Raw genomic sequence first — 13,155 nt, 5'->3', positions numbered from 1 at the left:
TCGACAATAGATGAACTAGAATTGAATTCGTTTTAAGAAAAACTTATTAGACGACCACCTTCTGCTCTGTGTTTCTCACAAGGGTGTTGCAACCCTTCGATGCTCACATTAGAAGGTGGTGAAAGAAATTTTGAGAAACAGAAGAGCCAATTGGAAGAAAAAAGAGATTTGCGAATTATCCTGTTTCCTCCCAAAATCCCACAAGGATTCTAATTCACAAATCATGAAAAAAATATATGATACATTATAATATTAGACAAAAAATGTTTAGACTTAGACAACAAAATAAACAATTTGTTGTTTAATCCTAAACTTTGTTTCTCTGATATTTTTTTCATTATTTATCTTATCTTTTAACTGTGTAATTTTCACGTCAATTCTATTGTTACCAACGGCGTTTGCTACATTTGATAAGAAATCGTTTACTCGAGAACCGGAAGTGCTATCCGACATTTCAGTAGAGCGATCTTCATCTTTTTCGTTATTTTAATACTCTCGAAATAAATACTACTTTTATGAAAATTATCTATTTTTTGCTCTTGAAGTCTCAACATTTCAATTAATTGTTTAATTCTAAACTTTGTTTGCCTAACATTATTTTTTTAGTTTTTTTTCCCTTTCTAACTGTGCAATTTTCACGTCAATGCTATCGTTACGAGCGATGTTTGCTAGTTTTGATAAGAAATCGTTTATTCGAGAACCCGAAGTGCTATTCGACATTTCAGTAGACCAAACGTAAAGCTAAACGACGACAAATTGGAAGAATTCGGTATGTACTGATTAATATATAGCTTTTCTCTTCGAACACTCTGGAATAAGATAGATCTGGAACGTGCTGCTTTGCAATGATGTAATGTTCGACAGCATATGCACCGAGCGCCGAACACTCTACAATGCAAAAGGTCCTACTCTGCAATGTGCAGGAGCATGCTTACGTCATCTCAAGGTCTCACGCATATGATTACGCAATCGGAAAACTCTTGCGCGACCCACTCTCCATCATCCTTGTGCAGCTCGCAAGATGAAACTCGATGAAACCGTTACAGCGTTACGTTACAAAAGTCGAGCGGGCGGTCTAATCCTCAGAGTGTTAATCATTGCGCGCCAAATTAAAAAAAAAAAATATTGTGTTGATGGTTGCAAACAGCGGCCAGAAATCTAAAAAAAAATGTTATCTTGGTTCCTATTAGATATTTCGACAATTTGACTTAAGATTCGTGTAGCCCACTCATATATTGCGGGTTGCATAACACTCAGGGGCATTTCGGGTTGCATAACCTCCAGGGGCAAGAACCTATTTTTATTGTATTCTCTCTTACCAATTAAGGTACTTGAAATATTCAAAATGCTATTTTTAGCCCGATCCTGTGGCCGAGTGGTTAGCACATCGCGCTCCGACGCCAATGGTCCCGGGTTCGAATCCCGGTCGGGCTTGGTTGTTTGCGAATGTCCATTCATCAATTTCATCATTTCATCACTCATCCCCATCTTCGCAAATTAGCCACGAGGCACAAAACGCGAAGTAAAATAAACTAAATCAAATCAAAAAAATCAAATCAAAATGCTATTTTTAATAAAATTTTCTGTACAACTTAATGGAGATATCAGTTTTTGAAAATCTCAAATATGTAACCCTTATCAAACGATTTTAAACAATTTAATTTTTAATTTTCTCAACAAAATTTTTAATATATCGATATCCCCATTGAGAGTTAATAGAATTTCTAACTAATTTTTAACATTCTTAATTAGCTGAATTAAATTCTTATAATCAATTTTATTCTTATTCAAATTAAATTTAGTACTTAATCCGGTGATAACTGCTGAAATGGTTGTAAAACTAGTACTGATAATTGTGTATATATAGTTAGTGGTATTAAAACATTTACAAATCCTGTTTCAGCTGATAAAGCTATGGATAGAGTGAATTATTTCTTTGCAAACTGAAAATACGTATTATTAATTAATCAGAGCACCAATTCTTTTATTTCACAGTGTCTCGGGATGTTCACCCTTTACCACGGCCGTATTTAGAGGGGGGTTCTAGGGTTCAACCCCCCCTGAAAATTCTCACCTGTTGGATTAATGGAAGTTCAGAAACCAAAATCTATGACGCATTTCCAAAATTTTATTCGAAGTTTCGCAGAAATACAACAATGAGACAATGTTGAAATGATCCAACTAAATTTTTCATAAATTTAGAATTCTGAGACTTGAGCGAAGCAGTATTTTATCTCGGAATTTCAGCACACACTCGCGACACCTCCAATTTCACTTCTGATGTCCTCTTTCCCAGTATTATTCCTGGGTCAGACTGAAAATTCCCTTATAATTCTTCCAAAATTCCTTTCCAACTTTTAAATTCCCTATCCGATAAAGTTGAAAATCCCCATTGATAGGAGTTGAAACTTCGGATCCCCAGTTTTGTAGCGCGTTACTTTCGCGATTGCGGTTACAATACATGCACCGGGCTAATTTTTTAAAAAGAATAACTGGTTACATAGTTTTCAAAATTCCAAAAATTAAGTTTTAAGGTCTTTTATATATATTTTGCGTGGAATGGGACAAGTCAGTGATGATTTGGTTACTGCAACTGCCATAAAATTAGATTCTTTTATCTGTAATTTTTACAGCAGTCGAGTCCCTGCATTTGAACGTAATCAGTCAATTTAACAGTGTGTCTACCAAAATAATAAATCCAAAATTCTTGACTTTTCATGGCTTTTTCTTGACCTTTCTTACGTTTTTCGTAACCTTTATTTATTTGACCGCGTATGGCCTCCCCGATGGCGCAGTGGTAGCGTCGTCGCCTTGTAATCAAGAGGTCCAGGGTTCGATACCCGGTGGAGGCATATAGTGGTTCGGATCCCACTATAAACTGTAGGTCCAGTCCCGATTAGCCTTACTGTGCATAAAGTGAACTTAAAACACTAAATCAATCAATCAATCAACCAATCAATTTATTTGACCGCATACTTAGATAAAGTTGGAAATTAGCAATTAACAAAATAAATATTTATTTAACGAAAAATCCCTACCAAATGGCCGGTTGAAATGAAAACTGAAGCTGTATTTAGTCCTCCTTCATGGCCATGCGGTCTAATGCGCTGTGCTTTGGAATCTGGCAGCGTGACGGCTTGGGTTCGAGTCCGCCTGGGTTCAGCCTCTGGGTTTTCGGCCTGTGTATAGGATCGGTGCAACCCACCATCGTGAGGAAATTGGGGAGCTACGAGTGAGTAGCGTAACCCGATGTGGGAAATCTCCTTAACGACTGAGGTTTCGACGTGCTGACCCCACGTCACTCCATTACTGGTTCAAGATCTCCACACCTCTAGGTAGGATTGTGGGAGGGAGACTGTCAGTCGGGAGGTAGGCCAAGTCCCTTCCAGGGCTGACGAGGCATGAGTTATTATATTGCTGAAGCTGCATTTAACAAGAGAATTAGACTTGATTTATCAATTTATAGATACTGGACTGTATTTGGCCGACTTGCGAGGCTGTGGCGTCTGACGTCACAGCCTGTATAATCTTATGTGGGGCTCATGTTGGTCCTTCCTATATATTTGCGATTGTCCCTTCATCTATCTTATCATCTTCGCAATTAGCCAAAGGATGAGAAAAAAGTGATCCCCTGTGCATAGCGCCACGCCATGAAGGCGTATAGGGGGTGTGGGAGTAGCGCCCCACACTTTCTTGATGCGGTCATGAGTGGGGGTGATGTGATCAGCATCACCCCCCTGACCGCCTTTACCATCCAGGGTTTCCCCCAGGTACCGATGTTATTCGACGCTGGGTGGGCGCCGTGGCCGCTTCCAACGTTAGAAGAGTTCCCGGATTTGAACCGGCCAGGGATCGAACCCGGGACCTTTAGCAGTGAAGTAAAATAAACGAAATCAATAAGTCATTGTAATAGCAATAGTTCTTGACCACAACTATAATTTCTTGACTTTTTATTGAATTCTTGACTGTTAGACACCCCATTTAATATTATAACGTAACACAACAAGACTTTGGTGGCGAGGCTCTAGGATCTAGGGAATTCGAGGCAGTGATGAATTCAGGGGTGGCCCGGGGGAGTTAGGAAATCCCTTCTGGAAATAGAAAAGCCCTCCCCGAAAATTTCAATATCCTGGAAGAACATTCGGACACTAGTTAAGAAATTTGGCAACCATATTCAATTTGGTTTTTTTCATTTACTTTAACATAGAACGTACTTTTCTGGATTTTTCGTAATAATAAGTACTGATTCAGCCCTTTTTTGTAATTAAAAGTCAAAATAAAATAAAGAAGATTTATTCACAGCTCGTAACTTTACATATCTTTCAACGATCAGGCGATCACTCTTCTCCAACTAACTATAAAACTCCATAAACATAAGAATGAATGCCGACACCTTTCTCTGATGTCTAAAATAAAATAAGGAAGTAAATAGACGGTCCGGAGTCATCCATTCCCTCTTCCCTCGAGAGAAGTTGTTTACTCCGCCACCAGCCTCAAGACACCAATGTGTCTATTTAACACAGATAAAATCATAAATGAAAAGGATATAAGTAAAATTTACCAATGAATTGGTTCTTAATCAAGGCGACAGACTTCAGTAGCGTGATCTTCCCGAGTGACCGCTTATATGGTACTTTCGGTAGAAGTTTTCTATTGAAAATGAATGCAAGCGTTCCCTAATGTTTCCTGCTGCCGAAATATACCTACTCAAATGCAGGCTGTTCTACTCTCTCTCTCTCTCTCCCTCTCTCTCTCCCCCCTCTCTCTCTCATATATGTATATAAATAGACAGTGATTGTGTCCTCTGACCAAGTCACATTTGCAAAGGGGGAGTGAAGATTAGCTGAGGCACTTGAAATTCCAAGAACTTTGTCCGACCCACGTGCATCTTTTTGCATGGCCAGTACCCTTGTCCACGAGGGTCCCTAAAGAGAGATTAGTACAAGAGACGAAAGAAAGAATTCTCGAACCGAAAGTTGCTCTGTACGTAAATAATCACTCACGACATGTAAGGTTGTAGAAAGAAGTAATTTCCAAGATTTCTAATTCTTTGTATTCGTCTTTCGAAGTAGTGACGAATTTGACTCGTAATCATTGCTCTGGTTGGATCCCCACACCTTTGAATGTAGGGGGGAGGGGGTCCGAACCTTCCCCGGGGTGTCAAGACCCCCCGCCAGTTACGCCTATGATTTTAAGTCCACTTCATGCACAGTATGGCTAATCGGGACTGGACGTACAGTTTAAAGTGGGATCCGAAGCACTATGAGCCTCCACCGGGTATCGAACCCCGGACCCCTTGATTACAAGGCAACGACGCAACCACTGCCAGAGAACTCCGTGCCACTGCGCCATCGGGAAGGCCCCTTTTCATCGTTGAAAATTACCTTGTACATTATGCCAAGTCATAAGTGAATAAGTTTATTGATAAGCGTTTATTTTTTTCAAACTGTTGGTAATTTTCTTCTTATGTTAACGTCCTTGCTTCTGTTAAATCTTTATTGTCTACATTTCTCCTGCAAGAGAGAATCCGGCCTGGGATGGGATTTGCGACGACATAAACGATCGATCTCCCATGCGTGTTATTCTTCCCAGCTGCCTCTCCTCGCCCGGCATGGACGTCCGACCCCATTGGGTTGGGGAGGCAAGAGGGGCTCAGGTGGTAATTTTAATCGCGAATAATTACGAATGAAGCCTCTTGGACAAACATTCACAACCTTCAACTTTCGTATATACTACGCTATCAGATGTAACACATACCTACAAAAAAATTGCTCAGCTGGTAGTTTTGAACGATACACTTTCCTAGGAATCGCAGCTAAGGCCGAACTTCCTGTTGCCTGTAACACTCGGCAACCATGATGATTTTCCAGTTTTCGCTATTCACTTGCTTATCGGTGTTGCGACTTCTACGAAAATGCCATGTTTACTCTTGTCCCGATGTTCTCTTGCCAGTGTCGTCCGTTAATATTAACGGAAATATTGTATGTTTTTCTTAAAAAAAAAATCATGTCAGTCATACATTACGATTATAGATATAGATGGAAAAATAAATTTGAAACGAGAAAAACATCGTAAGAAATGCGAATTGTCGGGTTAAGTGATTGTGATTACTAGCTTCTCCTCTACTATATGTGATCATTCGTAATTACATTATTGTACTCACGTGTGTACAGTCCAACCCCGGTCGGTAACTAAGAAGTACTGCATTTGTTAATTTTCCTCTCCTTTGCGCGTAACTTAACGTGGGAACAATTCGTGAAATTTCACACATAATAAGCAAGGATAATATATGAGAGGTGCAACTTAACTGTAAAAAAAGGCCCATTTACTCATTATAACACCATTAAGCCTTGTTTCCATGATTATGCAAAACTAAATAAGCTGACCAAGGCAGTAATTTATTTTATTGAAAATATAAACTAAAACGTAACGTTTCAAACCTTCTAAGCCAAGCGTCAGGTTAACCTTGCAGCAGGTTTTATGTATCAATCCGCGCGAGAACTGAGCTCAGAATCTTCCGTGCCAGTCTTTCCTCAACCGCCGAGCTGCTTACATCGGAGACACTGAGAAAATCTACAGTATTGCCAACCGCACAACACATCAAAACCCGCATGCATGTCAAGTGGATTGTATTTTTGCTTCTCTTTGTCTCCTGAAACATAACATTTTAAAAGTACTTTCTGCGCATATATTATTTAATAAATGTGTCATTAATATAAGAGCGAAACAACTTCTAAACATGAGAGCATGTGTGTATATTTCGAGCACGCAAAAATAAAAATAAACAAAGATAAAAGTAAACAACGATAGGCCCCTCTTGAATTTAATGACAAATTATTGTTTTTGGTTTAGAAAGAAATAGATTTATGAAAAACTTGGTTGCTTCGTTCGCAATACATCCGTTACTGTAAGACACACGCACTTCAAGTTGTACCACCAAAAAAGCATGATTTGTTATTGGTGATATATACAATCAGGTGCATTGTCTGTCGCTATTACTCTGGTTTCAATTTATGAATCACTTCACTAAACCAGGATTCAAATCTTGGTCTGTCTATTTGTTGCTGATAATCACCCTTCCCTTTCTTTGCGCTGAAAAGTAAATATGCGCCTTCAACAAAGCTTTCATTGCCGCCAGTGGGTGAAACAATAAGCCTCCCCCTTCCCCTCATCGTCGGTTTCTTCAGCCCTGGCGGTGGTTTTGCATGGTGGTATCCTTCCATGGTTTATTCCCCCTTCCCCCACTCACCGAGTTGAAGGACGTCTCGTCCAAATAATAAACATGTTTCTTCTCACTGCGATATATTTTAATACCGCGGAGATTCTTTTGTCGTCAAACAACAAACAATCGTTTCCTCTTGCTAAACTCAAACCGCAAATCATTCAACACCCGTCATACAATTCGTGTGCACATTGACGGCAAATCACCTCACGCCCTGTTTTACTTTGATCTTGTTGCCGCAAGGAGGATTATGCATTTAAAACAACTTGCTTGACTTTGAAGAACATTTCCTTTCGGATGAAGCCCAAAATAACATTCGGGTAAAACCGCGCGCTGAACAGGAGATTCAGCCATTCTCGCCGCTCTACAATAAACATAGGGTTAAAATAGTGGGATGTGCAACACTGGTATCAGCGATTTCACGCGCTCTGCAACGCATTCAGTCTCGCTCGACTCGCTCTAAAGTTTCAATGTCTCTTCAACGCAATACAGATTCGAGTTGGCGAATCTGCGGTTCTAAGTTCGTCTGCACAGTGATTGCAACCAATTAAGTCCATACCTGCTAATCAATGTATTATTTTGTCTGTATATTACAAATTAAATAACTGTTTTCTTGCAAGTATGCAGTTGTGTCGGAATAGAACCCGTCTCAGTGGAACTATATTCTTGCGCGCACGTTTGGATCTACATATGCTAAAACCTGCTGCAAGGTTGACCTGACGCTTAGCTTAGCAAGGTCTTCATCAGACTCTGTATCAAGTACAAAAGTAACAAGATACACAAAAAGGGCTTTATATATACACACAAACATTACTTTGTCCAGACTATTAGAAAGTTGTTAGGAACTTTCTAGCAGGTGGCTATCACTTTCCAACTGTACTCTCACCTAAAAGGCAAAACATAATTACTTTCATATAGAATGTGAAGAGATATTCATATAGAATATCTCACGTTCTTTTTCCTTCATTTTTCTCCCTTCTCCTCTCCTCTTTCTCTCTTGTCCTTTCCACTCTTTCTAACACCTTCTTCCATTCTTTGTTTAACTTCAGTCCCCCATTCCAGTTCATTATGTCTTCTTCACCTTTCTTCTCTATTTCCTTGGCTTCCTTCCATTTTCTCACTAGCATTCTCTTCTCCCTTCCTATCTGCTTAGCCTCATCCCACTCTATGTCATGTCCTGTTTCTCTCGTGTGTTTAAATATTGCATTTCTCTCTCTCTTAAGTCGTACATCATCCCTATGTTGTTTCAACCTGTCTTTCAGCCTTTTTTTCGTTTCTCCTATGTACACACTCTGACATTCTTTACATTTCACTTCGTAGATAATCCCTTTCTCTTCCTCTTCTCTGATCTCCTTTTTCTTGCTTGCATTCTTCGCTATTCCTAAGATGCTTCTCCCTCCCTTCCTGTAAGTTTTAATTCCCGCTTTCCTAAGCACTTTGCATATCTTTTCTGTGGTCTTCCCCATACTCCTTATTCCAAACCTTCTCTCCTCTTTTTCTTTCTCTTCCAATTCTCCCCTGCCCGTTTTCTTACTTCTTCTGTTTATGTCCAGTCTATCCTGCTTCTCATAGCCATTCTTTTCCAGCTGTTTCCATAGGCTATTTATTTTGCCTTCTTTTTCACATTCTTTCATGCATATTTTCTTGATTCTGTCCTCCATATTCTTTATAAAATTTCTTTTTGTCACCTCACTTACATCACTTCTTTTGTGGCAGAATACCCTTGCTGCACACTTCTTCTGATGCCAAGTGGTTTCAATTTCTTGTCCTCTCTTCCTTTGCATCAATATATCTAGGTAGCTTAATTTGTCTTCTTCTTCTATTTCAAGTTCCAATAATATCCCTCTTTCTTCATCTTGTATTTCTTTGGCAAAAATGTCGAGCTGCCTCTTCGTTCCCTTCCATATGCCAAAACATATGTAAGAAATACAAGATGAAGAAAGAGGGATATTATTGGAACTTGAAATAGAAGAAGAAGACAAATTAAGCTACCTAGATATATTGATGCAAAGGAAGAGAGGACAAGAAATTGAAACCACTTGGCATCAGAAGAAGTGTGCAGCAAGGGTATTCTGCCACAAAAGAAGTGATGTAAGTGAGGTGACAAAAAGAAATTTTATAAAGAATATGGAGGACAGAATCAAGAAAATATGCATGAAAGAATGTGAAAAAGAAGGCAAAATAAATAGCCTATGGAAACAGCTGGAAAAGAATGGCTATGAGAAGCAGGATAGACTGGACATAAACAGAAGAAGTAAGAAAACGGGCAGGGGAGAATTGGAAGAGAAAGAAAAAGAGGAGAGAAGGTTTGGAATAAGGAGTATGGGGAAGACCACAGAAAAGATATGCAAAGTGCTTAGGAAAGCGGGAATTAAAACTTACAGGAAGGGAGGGAGAAGCATCTTAGGAATAGCGAAGAATGCAAGCAAGAAAAAGGAGATCAGAGAAGAGGAAGAGGAAGGGATTATCTACGAAGTGAAATGTAAAGAATGTCAGAGTGTGTACATAGGAGAAACGAAAAAAAGGCTGAAAGACAGGTTGAAACAACATAGGGATGATGTACGACTTAAGAGAGAGAGAAATGCAATATTTAAACACACGAGAGAAACAGGACATGACATAGAGTGGGATGAGGCTAAGCAGATAGGAAGGGAGAAGAGAATGCTAGTGAGAAAATGGAAGGAAGCCAAGGAAATAGAGAAGAAAGGTGAAGAAGACATAATGAACTGGAATGGGGGACTGAAGTTAAACAAAGAATGGAAGAAGGTGTTAGAAAGAGTGGAAAGGACAAGAGAGAAAGAGGAGAGGAGAAGGGAGAAAAATGAAGGAAAAAGAACGTGAGATATTCTATATGAATATCTCTTCACATTCTATATGAAAGTAATTATGTTTTGCCTTTTAGGTGAGAGTACAGTTGGAAAGTGATAGCCACCTGCTAGAAAGTTCCTAACAACTTTCTAATAGTCTGGACAAAGTAATGTTTGTGTGTGTATATAAAGCCCTTTTTGTGTATCTTGTTACTTTTGTACTTGATACAGAGTCTGATGAAGACCTTGCTAGAAGGTTGAAACGTTACGTTTTAGTTTATATTTTCAATAAAATAAATTACTGCCTTGGTCAGCTTATTTAGTTTTTCCCATTTACTCATATTCGACACGCGCAACCTCAACTGCATAAAGCAGGATCTACCATACAGAGGGACAGTGAAAGCAAGCTGTTATCAGAGTCCATTATTCTAGGAAATTAGCTACGAATTCAAAACCAGAAACTTAGATCTTTTCCTTTTTATTTTAACAGTGCAAAAGTACTTTTATAGAATGGTAACAATCAAAAAGTAAATATATTCCCTTTCTTTATATATCCATAATCAGACAACTGTCTGATATGCAACTTAAATTTATATCTAACTAACTAACTAACTAACTAACTCCCTAGCCTTCTTAAACCCGAAGGTTCATGGCTGCAGCAACACAGGCCTTCCATCTTTCCCTATCTTGAGCAAGTTCTATATACTCTTTTCCATCCCTACCGATTTCCCTTAGGTCCATCTCAACGTTGTCCCTCTATCTTCGTCTTGGCCTTCCTACAGGTCTCTTACCATCAGGTTTCCCAACAAGAATCCTGTAAACTCCTCTTTCCTCTCCCATTCGTGCCACATGGCCTGCCCACCTAAGTCTTCTTGATTTAATTATTCTAATAATATCTGGACATGAATACAAATTATGTAGTTCTAAATTATGTAACCTTCTCCACTCACCTGTCTCCTCATCCCTTTTAGGTCCAAAGATTTTCCTAAGGATCTTATTTTCAAATACTCTCAATTTATGTTCCTCTTTCAATGTAAGGGACCAAGTTTCACATCCATATAATACAACAGGCAAAATTACTGTTTTGTATATTTTAACTTTTAGTTTCTTAGATATTAAACGAGAAGACAAAAGTTTATGAAGAGAGAAGTAACATGCATTTCCTGAATTAAGCCTACTTTTTATTTCCTCTTTAATATAATTTTCATTTGTTAATATTACTCCTAAGTATTTGAATTTGGAAACTGATTCAAACGAGTTGTTATCAATAATTAGATTTTGATTATTACCTAACACTTGGTTTTGGCCTGTAAGCATATATTTAGTTTTCTCTTTGTTAACTTCCAAACCTATCTCTTTAGCAGTTTTGAAAAATATTTTAACATTATTCTTAATTGTATTCACATCATCCCCCAGTAAGTCTACATCATCTGCATATGCTAACAACTGAGTCACACCATTTAATTTTAGTCCTTCGTTAGTTTCTTTTACCTTCCTAACAGCATATTCTAAGGCAAAATTAAAGAGCAATGGAGATAATGCATCTCCTTGTTTTAACCCAACATGAATTGTAAATTTGTCAGACATATTAATACCCACACGAATTTTACTTTCTGTTTCACTGGTGCATATTTTTATCATACTAACAAGCTTCTTAGGTATTCCAAACTCTACTAATATATTATATAATTTATCTCTTTTGACCGAATCATATTTATATCCTACAACTTAATTGATTAATAATTGAGGGATAATACGTGAGTAGTGAATGCGGCCATACGACCGAGAATTCTAAGAATAGGTTCCTCAATACCCAAACTAATATTAATTTAATTAGAAGTTAGAATAACCAAAACCTAATATAGGGTAAAGAAATGAACAAATAAACTATAGAATTTTAAAGGAGCTACACTGCTCTTTCCCCCGTGACCGATGCCTCAAGACCAACCGTGCTCGTTTCCTCCTGGCGGCTCTGAGCATAACAGCCAATCAAATCCAGGCATGACATCAGTTGCAGTGTTACCAGCACATTTAGTACATTTGTGGGCAGAGGGTTATAGGGGATGATGAAACATTAAAATGCCGAACAAAGAAAACGTTTATAGTATAAAAATATACATAAAAACTTAACGCACGCATGTATGCACGCATGCATGTGAATATTCGACTGAAAAAGATCCTGTTAGAGGGTGTGCCTAAAGTCTCTAAAGTAAACATACGTATATTGCTTAACTATGTCTGTATTATACAGTGACGCAACCACAGGTTGCATCTCTGGTATTATATTTTTGTATGACAAAAATAATCTGAGTAATTAATTCGGCATATACGGGGGGGGGGGAGAAGTTCGTCATGCGCCTTGGGGGGGGGGATGGGAACCCCTGCATCATGGGGACTTTCTCATTCAGAGCCACCACAAGTTACATTCCAATTATTTCATTGACATTAATTAACTAGGGCTAGGATTTTGATGACCTAAAAATTCGTAAAAAATGCCCTTAAAAAGATGCATTTATGACCTAAAAATTTCCAAAAAATGACTTTCAAAATGACCTAAAAACCGTTAAAAATTCCAAAGTAAAATTTTATTTGCACTTCAAATTACAGCAACTCTAGTATGCAACTTTTGACAAATTATGAGAGCTTATTGTTCAGTTTTGAGTTGCAGTGTGTAACGAATATTTTCTGTAAATTTTCAAAAAGAAATGAATGACGATTGTCAGCTAGCACACTTTTATACATAGAAAAGCTCCTTTCAACATCAACAGAGGTAATAGGGGCATATTTAAAACATACAATGTCACTTGGTTCTAATTCGGTTTCAGAGTCTGGCAATGAAAACGTTTTCCCACACAATACGTCACGAATAGAACATATTATTGTGTATCCTGCATTTTTCCCTAGCACTTTCTGCATCTTTTCTCTCACTTGTATTCCAACAGTACCTGGAACTGCTTCCAAATTATCCTGAACTTTGTTAAGGAAATTAACTTGATCAACCAATGTAGATCCAGATGTCTCGAGTGAAGTTATGGCAGAAGGTAGGAAGCCGAAGTTGGACTTTATATAGCATAATTTTCCCTCCATTTCGGGATCAGCTAAGATTTCCTGTGCTTGTCTTATAAA

At 38.3% G+C, this 13,155-nt stretch overlaps 1 protein-coding gene across 1 annotated transcript in view; it reads right to left on the bottom strand.

Moving 5' to 3' along the window:
- The window catches only part of LOC145991493 (transmembrane 6 superfamily member 1-like), a 33,527-nt gene extending 27,336 nt beyond the window's left edge, over positions 1–6,191 (bottom strand). The window contains exon 1 of the mRNA XM_083127510.1: positions 6,164–6,191. The gene's annotated coding sequence lies outside the window, so the exon portion shown is untranslated. The remainder of the gene's footprint in view (positions 1–6,163) is intronic.
- Between the last annotated feature and the right edge of the window lie 6,964 nt (positions 6,192–13,155).

The sequence above is a fragment of the Lepisma saccharinum genome, chromosome 8, assembly GCF_977018435.1.
Source record: "Lepisma saccharinum chromosome 8, izLepSacc3.1, whole genome shotgun sequence".
Taxonomy (NCBI): Eukaryota; Metazoa; Arthropoda; class Insecta; order Zygentoma; family Lepismatidae; genus Lepisma; species Lepisma saccharinum.
Note: the sequence above shows the minus strand (reverse complement) of the source record. Positions and strands in the feature narration are given on the sequence as shown.